The sequence below is a fragment of the Grampus griseus genome, assembly GCF_964374135.1.
Source record: "Grampus griseus genome assembly, chromosome: 18".
Lineage (NCBI taxonomy): Eukaryota > Metazoa > Chordata > Mammalia > Artiodactyla > Delphinidae > Grampus > Grampus griseus.
Genome location: NC_139012.1, coordinates 62487594 through 62503344, shown reverse-complemented (window position 1 = coordinate 62503344; position 15751 = coordinate 62487594). Strand labels below are relative to the sequence as shown.

General features: G+C 41.1%; 1 long non-coding RNA gene across 1 annotated transcript; it reads left to right on the top strand.

Annotated features, from left to right (window-relative positions):
- The first annotated feature begins 1675 nt into the window (after window positions 1-1675).
- On the top strand, window positions 1676-15351 carry LOC309836157. Its single transcript, XR_014298108.1, has 4 exons — window positions 1676-1999; window positions 13598-13681; window positions 13863-13943; window positions 15165-15351. It is a non-coding gene; the product is annotated as an uncharacterized lncRNA (long non-coding RNA).
- Window positions 15352-15751: the final 400 nt, after the last annotated feature.

The following is a 15751-nucleotide window of genomic DNA, read 5'->3' as shown; positions in this document are numbered from 1 at the left end:
ATATACATATATTTTGTGCATAAATGTTACATGTTTTATACATGTACATGTATGTACCTATGTAAATATGAGAGAGAGAGAGAAAGGAGGATTGTAGGTGCAATTTTTCCAAATGGCCACCTTTCCACATGTTTTCAACACATGCCTAAAACCCAGAAAAGTACTGTATAATTTTTCTGTAGCTACATCTTCTTGAGGAGCCTAGATAACTGGTTTCATAAACCTTGGCTTCTCATCTGAGAAATGAGGTGGCTAGATTAGAGGAACAGGTTGGTCAAGTGAGTGTAAGAGCCTCCAACTTCAAAATTATTGAAATTTCCTGGAAGACTGACCAGGTACTTTTCCTCTTTACATCTGACTCTGTGAGATGTCCTGACTCAGTATTCTGTAAGCTAACTCTGGACTATTCCTGTGCCTTTTGGACTAAATATAATGCGGGTTTGTTCTGTACAACAGGTGATATTCTAATGCGTATGTGCAGGTTTAAGTTTAAATTTCTAGGGACTCAGGCCTTTGGGTTCACCAAACAGGTAAGGCTTAAATTAACAAGTGGGGCCGAAGAAACACGTTCTATCTAGTACTGATGCAATTGCGCCCCCTGCCGGCTATGTGCAGGTGAGCTGGCTTCCTAAGGGCACCACTCCTGCTCCTGGGGCACAGAGCAAACTTTCTCCCTTCCCCTTCTCCTGCAGGGTTCCCACCAAGCCACACTTGCTTAGCACTCCCTGAGCTAGGCACAAGTGCATTTAGGGCTGGGGATCGAAGATAAATCAAAGCGTCGCAACCTTAAAGGATCTCACGGTCTATCGGGGCACGCCCAAAGCAGCGCATAGAATACAACTTGAGCGGTGCGTCTCTGGAACCAGCCTCCTGTCCCATACGTTTGCAACCACAAGTGGCACGGAAGAGCCTGAACCAAACAGCACAGTACAATGCCCTTTTGTTGGGAAAGAACTATGACTCACCCCAGCATTTTCTCTGTGCGCAGAAACTACGGCCTGCACGGGAGCGACAAGTCTAATCGGTGCTCCCCTGAAGCCCCAGGCTATCTGGGAGTAGTCCTGAAAGCCGCGCTTCAGAGTGAGGGGCTGCAAGGAAAGGTCACGATTTAACAGGGAAAGAACAGAGGTTAAGAACGGGGCCAGGAGGAGATGTAAGCATTTGCATATTAAATTAATAAGTAACAAGTGCATTAAAAATATATATAACCAAGACCTCTGATGCTTTTAGTAACAAGATGCTAACTTAACTTCCCAACTAGACTTTGTTGGATTTTTTTTTTTTTTTGCGGTATGCGGGCCTCTCACTGTTGTGGCCTCTCCTGTTGCAGAGCACAGGCTCCGGACGCGCAGGCTCAGCGGCCATGGCTCACGGGCCCAGGCGCTTCGCGGCATGTGGGATCTTCCCGGACTGGGGCACGAACCCGTGTCCCCTGCATCGGCAGGCGGACTCTCAACCACTGCGCCACCAGGGAAGTCCTGGATTTTTTAAAATAGAATTTTATCTGTTTGAGTTTTTCACGCTAGGCCAGGAGGCCTCCTCAATTTCTAAAACACAAAAATTCTTTCTGTTCCTCTTCTCAAACCTAATCAGACTCTGGACACACCCAGCAATTCAGTGTGTCTTTTAGTTAACTCTCTGTCTCCTTTCACTTTAGAGAAAGTTCTGCCGGTAACAAAACCTGCTCTACAAGCCAGGAGGAAAAAGGACTTAAAGGAAGAGGAAGAACACATTTTTCAAAATTCTTGTCAAAATATATGAGGGGGGAAAAATATAAGAAGCGGAGAAATATGCCACTCGACTCAGGAGTCACTCTGGACAAGTGTCTTGGAATCAAGTCCTAAAGGACAGCCATCATGGCAACAAAAGGTGGATGTAATTACAAATAAGGGCCTTGGAAGAATCTCTAAAACGGTTCCTGCAAAGAGTGCAGTTCGGAAAAATCTATGCAAAAGAAGGACAAAAGTGGAAGCTCATGAGAGCAGAGAAAAAGCAAAAGGTGAGAAGGGAGAGAGGAGGAGGTGGGAGGCGGAGAGGAAGGGGCAAGTGTGGGTGGCGGGCTGCACCAGGGTGAGCGCCTCACATTTGTAATACAATGTAAAAAATGTGTGGCTTTGTAAAAAAGCAGGCAAAGAAAGTAGAACTTCAGTGTTGTCACACACACACACACACACACACACACACACACACACAGAGTAAATACGTGAAAATGCAGACAGTGCAGAGAGCATAATGTAGAAGTGAAAGCCTCTTCCCCGCCCTCAGTGCATAGCCACTAATAGGGGTGGGAGAGGTGCTGGGGGTGAGGACAGGTGGGAGGCCGTGTGCCCCTGAGACAGTGGTGGCACGCTGACCTGCTGGAGGCCAGCCCTGGACACTGTGGTTTAAACCAAAGGTTTTCAGCTAATGGCTTCACAGGAAGCCCATACACAGGCTTCCCACCCCTAAAAATCCTCACCTAATTCTCAGCATATGTGAGACCTATTGCCAAAAACAAGAGCCACCTCCTTATTTGATTTAATTGGCAAAAAACAGAAACAAAACCTCTATTTTTATGCATGCCTGAAATGTTAAGAATGTACCTGTAGCAAATTTGAACAGAGCGCATTAAGCTTTGTGAAGTAAACTGAGTGAAAGTGTGTACAACAAATATACAAATGTCACTCTCTGGACCTGGGTCAGCTGGTGTGTGGTAATAAAAGCAGACCGGAAGATTCACCCAGTTTTGTTGTATTTTTACAGTATCTCTCTCCTCTGTCCTAATTCACAGGAGGTGGCAGTGGGAATGAGGATGAGGATGGAGAGGAGAAGGTGTTAGGCTAATGTTGTGTGCCAGGTGATAAATGAAAATGTTGAATTTCCACAGGTATGTTAGAACTTCACACATCCTGTAGAGAGGTTAAAATAGCATTGTCTCATGTAGCTTTAACATAAAATAGTTAATCCTGAAGAATGGGTAACATATAGTACTTTATCTATTATAGAAACAATGATAAATACTATTTATGTAAGAAATGATGAATGATAGATATTTATAGTACACATAGATTCTCCTTCATGCAGTTATAAAAAGAGCTCTAGTTGTTATTTCAGTAATAATCCCTTATATAATAATTCTTTATGAATTATTAAAGTATGAGTTTGGCCTTTAAAATATCTACCACGTTTTAGCAAGGTTAGGACTAGAACAGTTCTCATTGCATTGCCCAGATTGTATCTCTGTATAGTTTGTTAGTTGGTTGATTTATACCCTACTTTGTTGCACAAGAGATTTAAGATTGCCGGGCTTCCCTGGTGGCGCAGTGGTTGAGAGTCCGCCTGCCGATGCAGGGGACATGGGTTCGTACCCCGGTCCGGGAAGATCCCACAGGCCGCGGAGCGCCTGGGCCCGTGAGCCATGGCCGCTGAGCCTGCGTGTCCGGAGCCTGTGCTCTGCAACGGGAGAGGCCACAGCAGTGACAGGCCTGCGTACTGCAAAAAAAAAAAAAAAAAAAGATTGCCCAGTGCCTTTCACATCAGAGGTGCTAAGTCGTCTTCAACTGTATGCTATGAAGCTGTATATAAGTATATATAAAAATTGTGTGCCAGTTAGAGCAGTCCTAATGTTAGATGAATATATTTGAATAATACTAAGTACTAAAACACATGGTAACTGAAATGGTTTCTCACACATACACAAACACACACTTTTTTCTTTTAACCCCATAGCTTTTCTGAACAGTGACAGAAGAAAAATGTAGAAAATATAAAGCCAAGCTGGGGTAGGTCCTATGCAGTGAGCTCTTTGGGGTCCCTAGCAGAGACATAGATTTCAGTCTGTTCATAGTTATCCAAATTAACACAACAGAATAGAGATATGAAGGCTTGAGAAGATTCAGTTGTCTCAGCATCATCCTTTCAAAGAGCTGTCATCAGACGCCTTTTGATTCTAAAGGGAAAAGGATAAAAACACTGCTCTTCCTAGGGAGCTAATTCTATATAGTTGAAGTAGTCAAACCACATAGCTCTTTATATTTATTTACAGTGTTGTAATTGTGTAACAGGATAGAGGTATCAAATGCATTCAATAGATAAAATGCACTTTATTTAAAATAGGGAAGGATTTCCTGGGGGAACCATAAAATCAAGAATGTTGTAATAATTTTGTGAATCATTCAGGCATAATTACCAACCAATAAAAATAAAATATTCCATATACTCTCAGTTTTCACTAGATATTGGTTTATAAGTCATTGTTCTATTGTGTGCTTCGGTTAAAACAAAGTCTTTAAAACCAATATCCTTTATTTGTCAACATGTACTAGGTGGAAATCTTTATAGTCATGGAATTTTATGTGCAAAAAGCTGCCCAGACAGGTCCCAGCTCTGGGTGTGCAGTGTGCACCAGCCACTGGAGCATCCTTGTGGCCCAAGGGCCTGGATAGGATGGGCCTTTCCCAAGGGACCCTGAAATAACACAGCTAAAAGTAGAGAAACAGAAGCTAAGATCTCAGCTGATAAGATGGGCCTTGCATGAGGTCAGAGGGCAAGTAAAGTCAACAGTGGGAGAACAGTAGTGCTTAGAACCTGGAAGTTGAGAAAAAGATAAAGCAAGACTTTATGAGAACTGAATCAACTAGAACAGTTCAAAACTAAGGCTCTGGATGACAAGGTGGGTCAGAATATTCCCCATCCCCCTTTTGTAGTCACTATATTACCAATTTAATTTACACTGAGGAATTTATGCCCACAAGCAACCAAAATGATGATGATGATGATGATGATGAAGGAATGACTGGTGTATTTTCTCCCTGAATTCTACACATATGATGTGACAGCTCTTAATCAAAAGTTACTTTTCTGGTTTGCCTGAGAAATCACTGTCACAAGGACCAGAAATACTCAAAGAAATACTCCATTCTCTCTTCAGACCTACATGGGAATTAGAAGGTAGCCTGGTGAACAAGGAATCAGCCCAAGTGAGTCCGAGGCGTAAAGCTACAGTGGCATAAGGCTGTGATAGCCCATCTTACTGTTGGAGTATCTTATTCCCCTACAGCATCTACATTAGAGCTGGATTTGTCACTGGGACCAAAAATGCTGGCTGACAGTCCTTTGGGATCCAGAGTTGTGAAAAAAGGAGAATCAAGGGTACTAAGAATTGTTTCTGCCGCCTAGGGAGTATAGAAGATTTTGCAGTTTCTTTTTTGTAAATTGGAAATATGACCTCCCCACCAGAGAACAAGTTAAATGACTCCACTAGAGCACCATCAGCCAAATCCAAATATAAGACTGTCAGGATCTGTGCAAGGCCTTGGATTGTACCCTGCTTACAAGCGGTCCTGTTTTGTGGATGCCGGCAGAAGACCCAAAATTCCTCAGTCACAGACAAAGGACTTTATTGCTCACAGCAAAAGTAGTATTCAGAGCTTTATGTTGATTTGTGTTGGTTCTCCATGTCCCACAAGCCCCACAAAGGTGACACAAAGGGTCTGTGATGGATGTCTGGGAATGCAGTGGGTTGTACTAGAGGAAAGAATCATGGAGCTGGGGAGATTCTCTGTATAGTAAGTGAAAGCCAGCCTGCTCTTTGTCTGGGAGAGACATTACCCCTTCTTCAAGGTTGCTTGCTACAAATACAACTCTGAAAAATGGCCCCAGGAAAGAAAGGTCAGAGGTTTGCATTCATGGCATACCCAGCAGGAATATGCAGAGACACCCAGGGCCCATGGCAGATTCCTCTCCACCCCTCAGCCCAGAATCTTGGCCGAACTTGAGTTTTTACTCAAAGTGTGCCACTCCACCAGCTACTCTGATTAATCTGACCAGAGAATCTGACCTTGGACAGCCACCAATCTCTCTGAAATCTATTTGCAAATGGGGACACTGGTACCTCCCCTTACAGGATCATTGGGAGGACTGGGGAGAAGGCCTGTGGCACACTCGGCACTGTGCTTAGCACACAGTAGGTCCTTCAAAATACTGAGTATGATGGCGATGTTGATTCGCCCCTTCAGACTCCAGGCCATTTTCAACACATTTTTTTTTTTTTTTTTGCGGTACGCGGGCCTCTCACTGTTGTGACCTCTCCCGTTGCGGAGCACAGGCTCCGGACACGCAGGCTCAGCGGCCATGGCTCACGGGCCCAGCCACTCCACGGCATGTGGGATCTTCGCAGACCGGGGCACGAACCCATGTCCCCTGCATCGGCAGGTGGACTCTCAACCACTGCACCACCAGGGAAGCCCATTTTCAACACATTTAATCTTGCATATGACTTGAATAGCTTGGTCCGACTTGTCTGGGAAAAGGGAGGTTTTCTTTCTGAATTCCAGAATTACATTAATTAGGCATCAGGAACCCCATTCCCAAACTCAATTGGAATAAGTTATTCTCTTCACTAAAACAGAATGATGAATAAAATGGAGCAAGATAACTCTACTTTTTTTGTTTTTTCAGGGAGTTTCTCCATTTTCTCATAATGAAAGACCATTAAAGTAATCAGAAGACGAATAAAAATGTAGATCAAATGATCCTTTGTTACCTATTTTTACTCAACTGTACTTGAGGAATCCATTGATTAAACTGCCAGCAAACCAAAAAAGAAAAAAAAAAAAAAAGAAAATCAAAATCATATGCTTCTCCTGATGCCCAGGTGGCCTTGGTTATGTCATATATGGTGATCAAGACTATAACTCCTTAGTGACAGTGGTTTTGTAGCTTAACCAAAGTAATGGTAATACAAACCACGTTGAGCGACAAATCTCAAAGTGGAGTGCTCAGGTTATATTTTTGTATGTGGGAAAGTGTGGGCCACAATCTCTCTGTTGGGGATGGGATTGCTTTTTGACCCAACTATTGCACTCTGTAATTATTGCAATGACACTGTAGACCAGAAGGTCAGTCTAAACCCCCTTGTGTGGATCATAATGGATTATAGCTTCACCTTGGACCTCATCCTGGCTATCTGAAATAAGACCTACTGATCCCCTATGGGACTTACTCATAGCTGGCTGAGTCTGTACCCTTGGCGGGGAAGAGTGTGACTGAAGTAAAGACTACAAGATGGCCCCATCCTGCTGCTTGGAGTCCTGTTGATAGTAGTTTTGATTAAATGTTGAATGAGACAAATGAAATGAATTTGCTCCCAGTCTCTGTGGTCAGATTAATCAGAGTAGCTGGTGGAGCGGCACACTTTGAGTAAAAACTCAAGTTCGGCCAAGACTGCATTATTCCGGGCTGAGGGGTGGAGAGGAATCTGCCATGGGACCTGGGTGTCTCTGCATGTTCCTGCTGGGTATGCCATGAATGCAAACCTCTGACCTTTCTTTCCTGGGGCCATTTTTCAGAGTTGTATTTGTAGCAAGCAACCTTGAAGAAGGGGTAATGTCTCTCCCAGACAAAGAGCAGGCTGGCTTTCACTTACTATACAGAGAATCTCCCCAGTCCATGATTCTTTCCTCTAGTACAACCCACTGCATTCCCAGACATCCATCACGGACCCTTTGTGTCACCTTTGTGGGGCTTGTGGGACATGGAGAACCAACACAAATCAACATAAAGCTCTGAATACTACTTTTGCTGTGAGCAATAAAGTCCTTTGTCTGTGACTGAGGAATTTTGGGTCTTCTGCCAGCATCCACAAAACAGGACCGCTTGTAAGCAGGGTACAATCCAAGGCCTTGCACAGATCCTGACAGTCCTATATTTGGATTTGGCTGATGGTGCTCTAGTGGAGTCATTTAACTTGTTCTCTATGCCTATAAATTGGAAGCCAAATCTAGACGTTTCATCAGATTTAAGCTCAGCTTTTAAGGCAGAAACACTTTGCATTGGTGATGTGTCCTTTTTCTTACACCACGTTAGGAGACGTAACATCAGGTTTTCCAGTTTTAGCGATGCTCAGCCTATCCAGTGGATTCAGTTGCTTTCAGTACGGTATAATTCTCCATCAGCATTTCATCTAATAATTTTAGACAAATCATCAATCATCAATGAATATTGATGATCATTGCCCTGATCCTTTATTTCATTTGTGGTTTTTTGTTTGTTTGTTTGTTTTGTTTTTTTTGTGGTACGCGGGCCTCTTACTGTTGTGGCCTCTCCTGATGCGGAGCACAGGCTCCGGACGCACAGGCTCAGCGGCCATGGCTCACGGGCCCAGACGCTCTGCGGCATGTGGGATCTTCCCGGACCAGGGTACGAACCCGTGTCCCCTGCATCAGCAGGCGGACTCTCAACCACTGCGCCACCAGGGAAGCCCCATTTGTGGTTTTTTTTAAGGATAACATTTAAATGGTATCATTCTTCTTCCATTTACCCTCTGTGATTCTTCGGTAAGGGAGAACTTTCTATCATTGACTATTTGGTTGCCCTAATATCAGTCCATCCCTTTAAACCTCTTCTCTGGGCCCCTTGTTTCAGGGAACCTCACACTTTGGAGTTCCTTCTTCCAACTTTTCTAAGTCTCTCTCTGGTACCTGGAACCAGCCAGGGTTAGCAGGGCCAACCAGGTGAGGTGCCCCAAACCCAGAGTGGGACATGGTTTGGTCATAAACTTGGGTTCATTAGTTTCAAGTTTTTGTTTTGTTTTGTTTAAGGATTACTTTTTTTCTTTTGTTTTAATTTTGTTTTTAAATATGTAAAATATTTACATGGTCCCCAAGTCAAAACTGTATACTAAGGCACATTCACAGAAGCCTCACTTTCTTCCATGTCATCCCCTCCACCCTGTTTCTTCCCTCCTGCTCTAAGTAATTATTTTTATTGTTTTTTTGTTTATCCTTTCATTATTTCCTTCAAAAAATGCAGTCATATACATTTATATATTCTTATTCTCATCTGCTATTTCTTACACCAAAGGCAGCATGCTTTATTATCCTTCAGCTTGATTTTTTTCTCTTAACAATATATCCTGGAGTTTACTTCATCTCAATATATAGGAATGTTTCTCACTCCTTTTTAGAGTTGCATAGCATTTCATTATGTGAACATATCATGGTTTACTCAATTAATTCCCTTATTGATGGACATGTGGGTTGTTTCTACTTTTTTACTCTTACAAATAATGCCACAACAGGGAATTTCCGCCGTCCAGTGGTTAGGACTCCAGCGCTTCCACTGCAGGGGGCATGGGTTCCCCTGGTTGGGGAACTAAGATCCCGCATGCCACGCAGAGTGGCCAAAAAAAAAAACAAAAGTCACAACAAGGAGTTTTATATAAACATCATGTGCATTTTTGCTGGTGTGACTTTGGGCTAGATTCCCACAAGTGGGATTGCTGAGTTAAAGGGTAAATGCATATTTACGTTTGCTAGATTTGGCCAAATTCTCTTCCGTAGTGATTATATCATTTTGCATTTATCAATACATCAGCAGTGTATGAGAGTAACTGCTTCTCCAACAGAGTGTATCATCGAAGTTTTGGGCTTTTGACAATCTAGTTGTTAAGAAATGGCATATTGATTTATTTTTCTTTTTTTGTAAGCTATTCTGAAAAATGTTTTAAGTATAAAATATCATTAATATGAAACATAGTATTTCCTCCAAGTAACTTTAATTTGCATTTCTCTTGTTATAAGTAAGGTTAAGTATCTTTTCACATGTTTAAGACCATTGGCTTTTCTGTATCTGTGGACTGACTGTTCATGTCTATTCCCTATATTTCTAAGAATTGTTAGTCTCTTTCCTCTCAATTTTTAGGAGCTCTTTAAATATTAGAGTATTAACTCCTTGAAAATTCATTGCAAGATTGTGTTCAGTTTGTCAGCTGTCTAAATTGCTTTGCAGTACTTTGTCAGGACTCGAAGCCACTCACTAACCAACCAGAATGTCGATTTATTAATTTACAACATGTAATATTCCCTTCCAGTAACATAAATATCCCATTTCTGCTGTGCTAGGTACCTTCTTCCTGGTATCAGAATCCCTGAGAAACCAAATGATTGACAAGGAGGTTATTAAATGGCTGTATCAAAAGCTACTTCAACTGTATAGACCTCTATGCTCTGCCTTCCCTTTTCTTACTAAGGATGAATGATCTGTGCTCTTACTGAAGGTCAACTCCACCACTTATGCTTTAGATCCCACCCCTTCACTTGCTCAAGGATATGGTTCCTGCAATTCTTTCTCTTGAATCAGGAATCTTCCCTTCACTATTGGATCCCTCCCCATCGGCATTCAAACAAACAGTAGTGTCTCCCTTCTTTAAAACAAAACTTCTAGACCCCACAATGTTTTGGGCTCACACATCTCTATCCAGCTACCAGGCCATTTCTCTGCTCTCTTTTACAGTTAAAAAAAAAACCCAAAAAACTCAGAAGTTGTTTATTCCTGTTATGTCCACTTCCTCTCTTCCCATGTGCTACTGAACCCACTCTAGTCAGGCTTTTGTACCCTACAGTAACAGCTCTCATCAAGTCCACCAATGTCCTCCATGTTCTTAAATCTAGGCAGCCATTCTCAGCCCTCATTTTATCCATCTTCTCAGTGGCATTTGACACAATTGTTCACTCCCTCCTTCTTGAAACCCTTTCTTCATTTGGTTTTTGACACAAGAATCTCTCCTGCTTCTCATCCTATTTCACTGGCCTCTTCTCAGGCACCTTTGCTATTCTTTTTTTTTTTCAATTGTAACTTTATTTACTGATCTACACACAGAACAACTTTAATTGGCCACCCCGCGCGGCTTGTGGGATCTTAGTTCCCTGACCAGGGATTGAACCCATGCCCTCGGCAGTGAAAGCCGAGAGTTCTAACCACTGAACCACCAGGGAATTCCCACCTTTGCCGTCCTTCCTCAACTCAGTCCAGTTTGGTCTCTGTGGGATTTTATCAAGAACATCTCACCTGATGTTCTCTGGTCATATATCGTCTTTCGATTTACTTCTCCTGGGAAGCTAATCTCCGTCATGTGTGAGTTTATTAAATTAAATCTAGGGGCAGAAATTTTGTTACTTAATTTCCAAGTCTAATAATCACCTCCATTTAATGTAACTAAGAAATTCCCCCACAACTAATCCATCTAAGATTTTAGTCATAATGTATAGTCATGGCCTTAGTCTGACTAATCTAAGCTCTACTCTATATACCCTCAAATGCCGAAAGATAACACTGAAAGAACACCTGTTTAAGAAGCAAGTAGTCCTGATTTCTGGTTCTAGCACTTATTAGTTATGCCTCTGGTTAAGATACTTAATCTTTCTCAATCTCCATTTCCACATCTTGTAAATGTGGATCATAATTTCGACTGTGTCGTTGTGAAGGTTTAATAAGACAACAAATGAGAAAACCTTGGTGTCTTGGTGATTAGTATTAACACCCATCCAATTGCATTAGCCAGAATAGTTTCCATTTTTTCATTGTTGTGAGAACTGCATATATATACACATATATATATATGGTAAATATATACATATATGAACATTCTTATTTGGCTCTTATTTCAAAATGTCTAATATTAAAAAAAGATGGTAACATTCAGTTAGCTATTTGAAGTTGTGTTTCATAACTTTGCTCACAGATAAAGTACCCGTTGTGCCAATATGCCTTTCTAGTGAAGCAATGAAACCATCAAGATTAAGTGTACATTTTACAGAGAAATATTGATAAAGTTGGCAAAATATATAATATTTCTGATATTTAAAGGAAATGTTAGAAAACCATCATAATCTGATTGGAATTTTTTTCAATCTTTTAATTAAAAGGATAAAAGTCTTGTTCCTTACAGAATGGCACAATCACAAAATGGGAAGAGCCACATAATGTTGGAGAAGAATTTATATGAAAATAAATTATTGGTACGATAATTAAAGGAAATTCACATGAAATAATTTCTCCTATTCCATTAAGCAATGATACAGCTTTGAAATAAATCACTAAGATGTCAAAAATCACCTGTATGATGAATTATAGTTAATATGTAAGTATACAAACATAACCTGTGTGACTATGAGGTTTTACTGCCTATATATAAAAAAAGAAATGTTATTTTAAAACTTATTGACAATAGACATATAGGGTTTGTCAAATAGTGAACCCTTAAAAATTATTTCATAGAAAAAGTATACTCTTTCCCAATGTTATTGAGTGCACAACAAATGAAATACTAAGCTACTTTGATCAGCAATCAAAATTTAGGAGCTAACCTAAAATGTAACACCAGGGACTTCCCTGGTGGTGCAGTGGTTAAGAATCCACCTGCCAGTGCAGGGGACCAGGGGTTTGATCCCTGGTCCAGGAAGATTCCACATGCCGCAGAGCAACTAAACCCATGCACCACAGCTACTGAGCCTGTGCTCTAGAGCCTGTGAACCACAACTACTGAGCCCGCACTGTTTATCAACAAAGCTTATTAGCCAAAAATCCTAGTGAGAGATTCCATAAATCAATGAATGTGGTGATCAATGCTGACTTTTAAAAATTAAGAGTAAACTCATAGGTAGGGAAAGATTTCTTGAACAGATGCAAAAGGCACTCACTATAAAGGAAAAAAATTGATAAATTGGATCTAATTATAATTAAGAGCTTCATCAAAGACACTACTAAAAGAGCAAAAAGGCAAGCCACAGACTGGGAGAAAATGTTACCAAACACAAGTTCACAAGTTGGTGTGCCCAACGCACAGTGAGGCCAGACAAACCAAAACATTGGAGTTTGGAGCAGAGAAAGGTTTATTGCAGGGCCATGCAAGGAGAATGGGTGGCTCGTGCTCCAAAACCCCGAACTCCCCTGGTCTGGGGGGAAAAGCTTATACAGGCAAAATTGGGGGTGAGGGCTGCAGGGTGTGAGACTTTCTTCTGATTGGTTGGTGGTGAGGTAACAGGGCGGTGCTCCAATAATCTTGCAGCTCAGCCTGAAGTTATCATCCTCTATCTGGGTGGGGATCTTAGTTCCTGCAGAACTCAAGGGTATTGTTACACGTATATCCCTTGAGGAGGAACCATGATCCTGCACTATAGTTTTTTTATTGTTCCTCCTTTGTTTCTGCATCCCCTTACTTCCCTGATCAGCAACTGTTTGAATCTGCTCTTTGGTATTCACTAAGGTCGGTCTAGGAGACAGAAGCCTTTTTCCTGCAAATATAAAAACGGAGGACACAGAAAGACTTTTGTGCCCAGGAGGGCCCCACAGGGTCCTGGTCGTTTTCAAAGATGTTCATAAAATTTTATATCTGACAGAAGACTTTTATCCAGAATACATTAAAAAAAACTCCTACAAATCAATATGAATAAACAACAGTTCAGTTTTTTTAAAAAGGCAAAGACTTGAACAGGCACTTCATGATAAAGATAGCCTGCTTTATCATCCACAGAAGGGAAGGAGATGAAGGTACACTTCTTCCAGGTTGAAAGTTTTTGGTAAATCACATTTTTTACTCCCTGGCCCCTTATTTATAGAGCACTTGCTATTGGCTTCTTTTTCTTCCTTTTTACTATTAAAAAATTGTTCTGCTTTATCCTCTATTATTCTTATTTTTCTGTACCTCTATCAAATTCCTTTATCTTACCCCATCTTCTTTTTCTTTCCTAATGCTAGAGCTCTGTATTTTCCATCTCAACCTGGCTTAAGTGTCTTAACAATTGAAAGTACTAAATATCCTTTTCTTTGGGCCATCTAGAGACACCCGATGAAGGACACTGCTGGAAAATGTTCTACACTGCTGCTGACAGCAAAGCTGCAACATGACTAATATCAATCTGTTGTAAGTAAAAGTGTCTCAATGCTATTTGCCTTATTTTTGGTTGTTGAATATCGGTAATATACCTTATAATTCAGCAAACCCAGATTAAATGAGTGCAACTAATGCCAAGTAAATTTATTTCATTTCATTTCATTTCATTTCATTTCATTTCATTTTATTGGCTGTGCCACGCGGGATGCAGGATCTTCCCTGACCAGAGATCAAACCCTACATTGGGAGCGAGGAGTCTTAACCACTGGACTGCCAGGGAAGTCCCTGCCTGGTAAATTGAAATATCAAATATCAACTTCTGAAGTAAGGGAGAGAAGGAAACAAAAAGAAAATTGGGTATTTATTCTTAAATATAGCACCCTAGGGAGGCAGTTTGCATAGAGGCTAAGAACACAGACTCTAGAGCCAGACTTGCCTGGGTTTGAGTCCAACTTCCCTTATTGCCTATGTGACTTTGGTCACATTTCTTATCTTTTCTTTGCCTCAGCTTCTGCATCTGTAAAGTGGAAGACAGCTTGACCTCATGGGGTTGCTACAAGGATTAAATTAGTTTATAAAAAGTACTTAGAACAGTGACTGGCAACAGTAAGCACCACATAAATGTCAGTTACTATTACTCAAAATTATAATAATGAATAGATCAAGGCTCTAGTAACATTGTTAGTTTTTAGGGGTCTGAGTTTTTGTAATGTTTCTGATTTTTAAAAGATCACAAATGTGGCTTGGATTACTCCAAGAAAAAAAGTTTGGCTTAATACACTGATAAATGAGTTTTAAGAAAGAAACCATTTTGTATGACCCAGTACAGGGAGTAGAGTTGACTAACAGGAGATGTCTGGCTGGCATAAAAATCATTAAAGAAAATCCTGAGCACTATGTTAAAGTCAACTCGGAAGCACATGCTTTACATTATTGTCCTATCAGTTCTTGAGTTCCTGGCAAGTGTCACTGAAGCAGATAGACTTTTTTTTTCAAGTAGTCGTTCTCTGTTATTGCTTTTGACATAGATAAATGACCTTCTAACTAACTATTAGGAAACTTTTTGTAGGGTTTATTTGTGATGGTTATTTAAAGTGATAGCTGTGAAAGACTGTCAAAATAGCTCTAACATTGTGCTGTTCAAAAAGAAAGGCTAATTTCTTTGAAAATAATAATGGAAGGATAATAGAATCTCAGATATAAGAAGGAATAAGGTCTGCGAGCTCATGGATGGCATTCATCTGCCAAGACAGGGAAGTCTGTCTCAGGAGTTAACCAGTTTTGCTTGCTTCATACTGCTGAGTACACTTGAATTGCTATAATGGGGGCAAAGTTCACTGGGCAGTGCCCCAGCAAATTACTTTTCTAGACAGGAAAGACTAGGGCAATTTTGTCTCTACAGTAATGGCCAACTCACAGCCATCTAAGACTCTGGCTTTTTTCTTTCTTTCTTTTTTTTTTTTTTTTTTTGCGGTACGCGGGCCTCTCACTGTTGTGGCCTCTCCCGTTGCAGAGCATAGGCTCCGGACGTGCAGGCTCAGCGGCCATGGCTCACAGGCCCAGCCGCTCCGCGGCATGTGGGATCCTCCCAGACTGGGGCACGAACCCGTGTCTCTTGAATTGGCAGGCGGACTCTCAACCACTGCGCCACCAGGGAAGCCCAAGACTCTGGCTTTTCATTGAAGATGTGACTAACTTGAATGGCCTGAATGTTTATTATATATTTAATACATGTACTAACTACTTTTAATAATATTTCTGAATATTTTACCTTATAACAACTGATTTTTATTGTCTAAACACATGAGTTATGGAAGTTTATGGCCAGTTTAGAGATTAATGAAACATACAAAAATAAAGCGCACATCTGCATTTTGAACTGAGAGCACATTTAAGAGGATTGTAGCATTAATTGCAAGAGTTAGAACTTCAGAGTTTGAGGCAGCATGATCTGGTGGAGCAAATACAGGCTTAGGAGTCAGACTGATGGGTTTTGAATCCTACCTTGTTTATTTGCTAGTCATCTGAGGCTACACAAATTATTTAATCCCTCCAAGCCTATTTCTTCATCTGTAAGTAGAGACAATATTCACTCTCAAA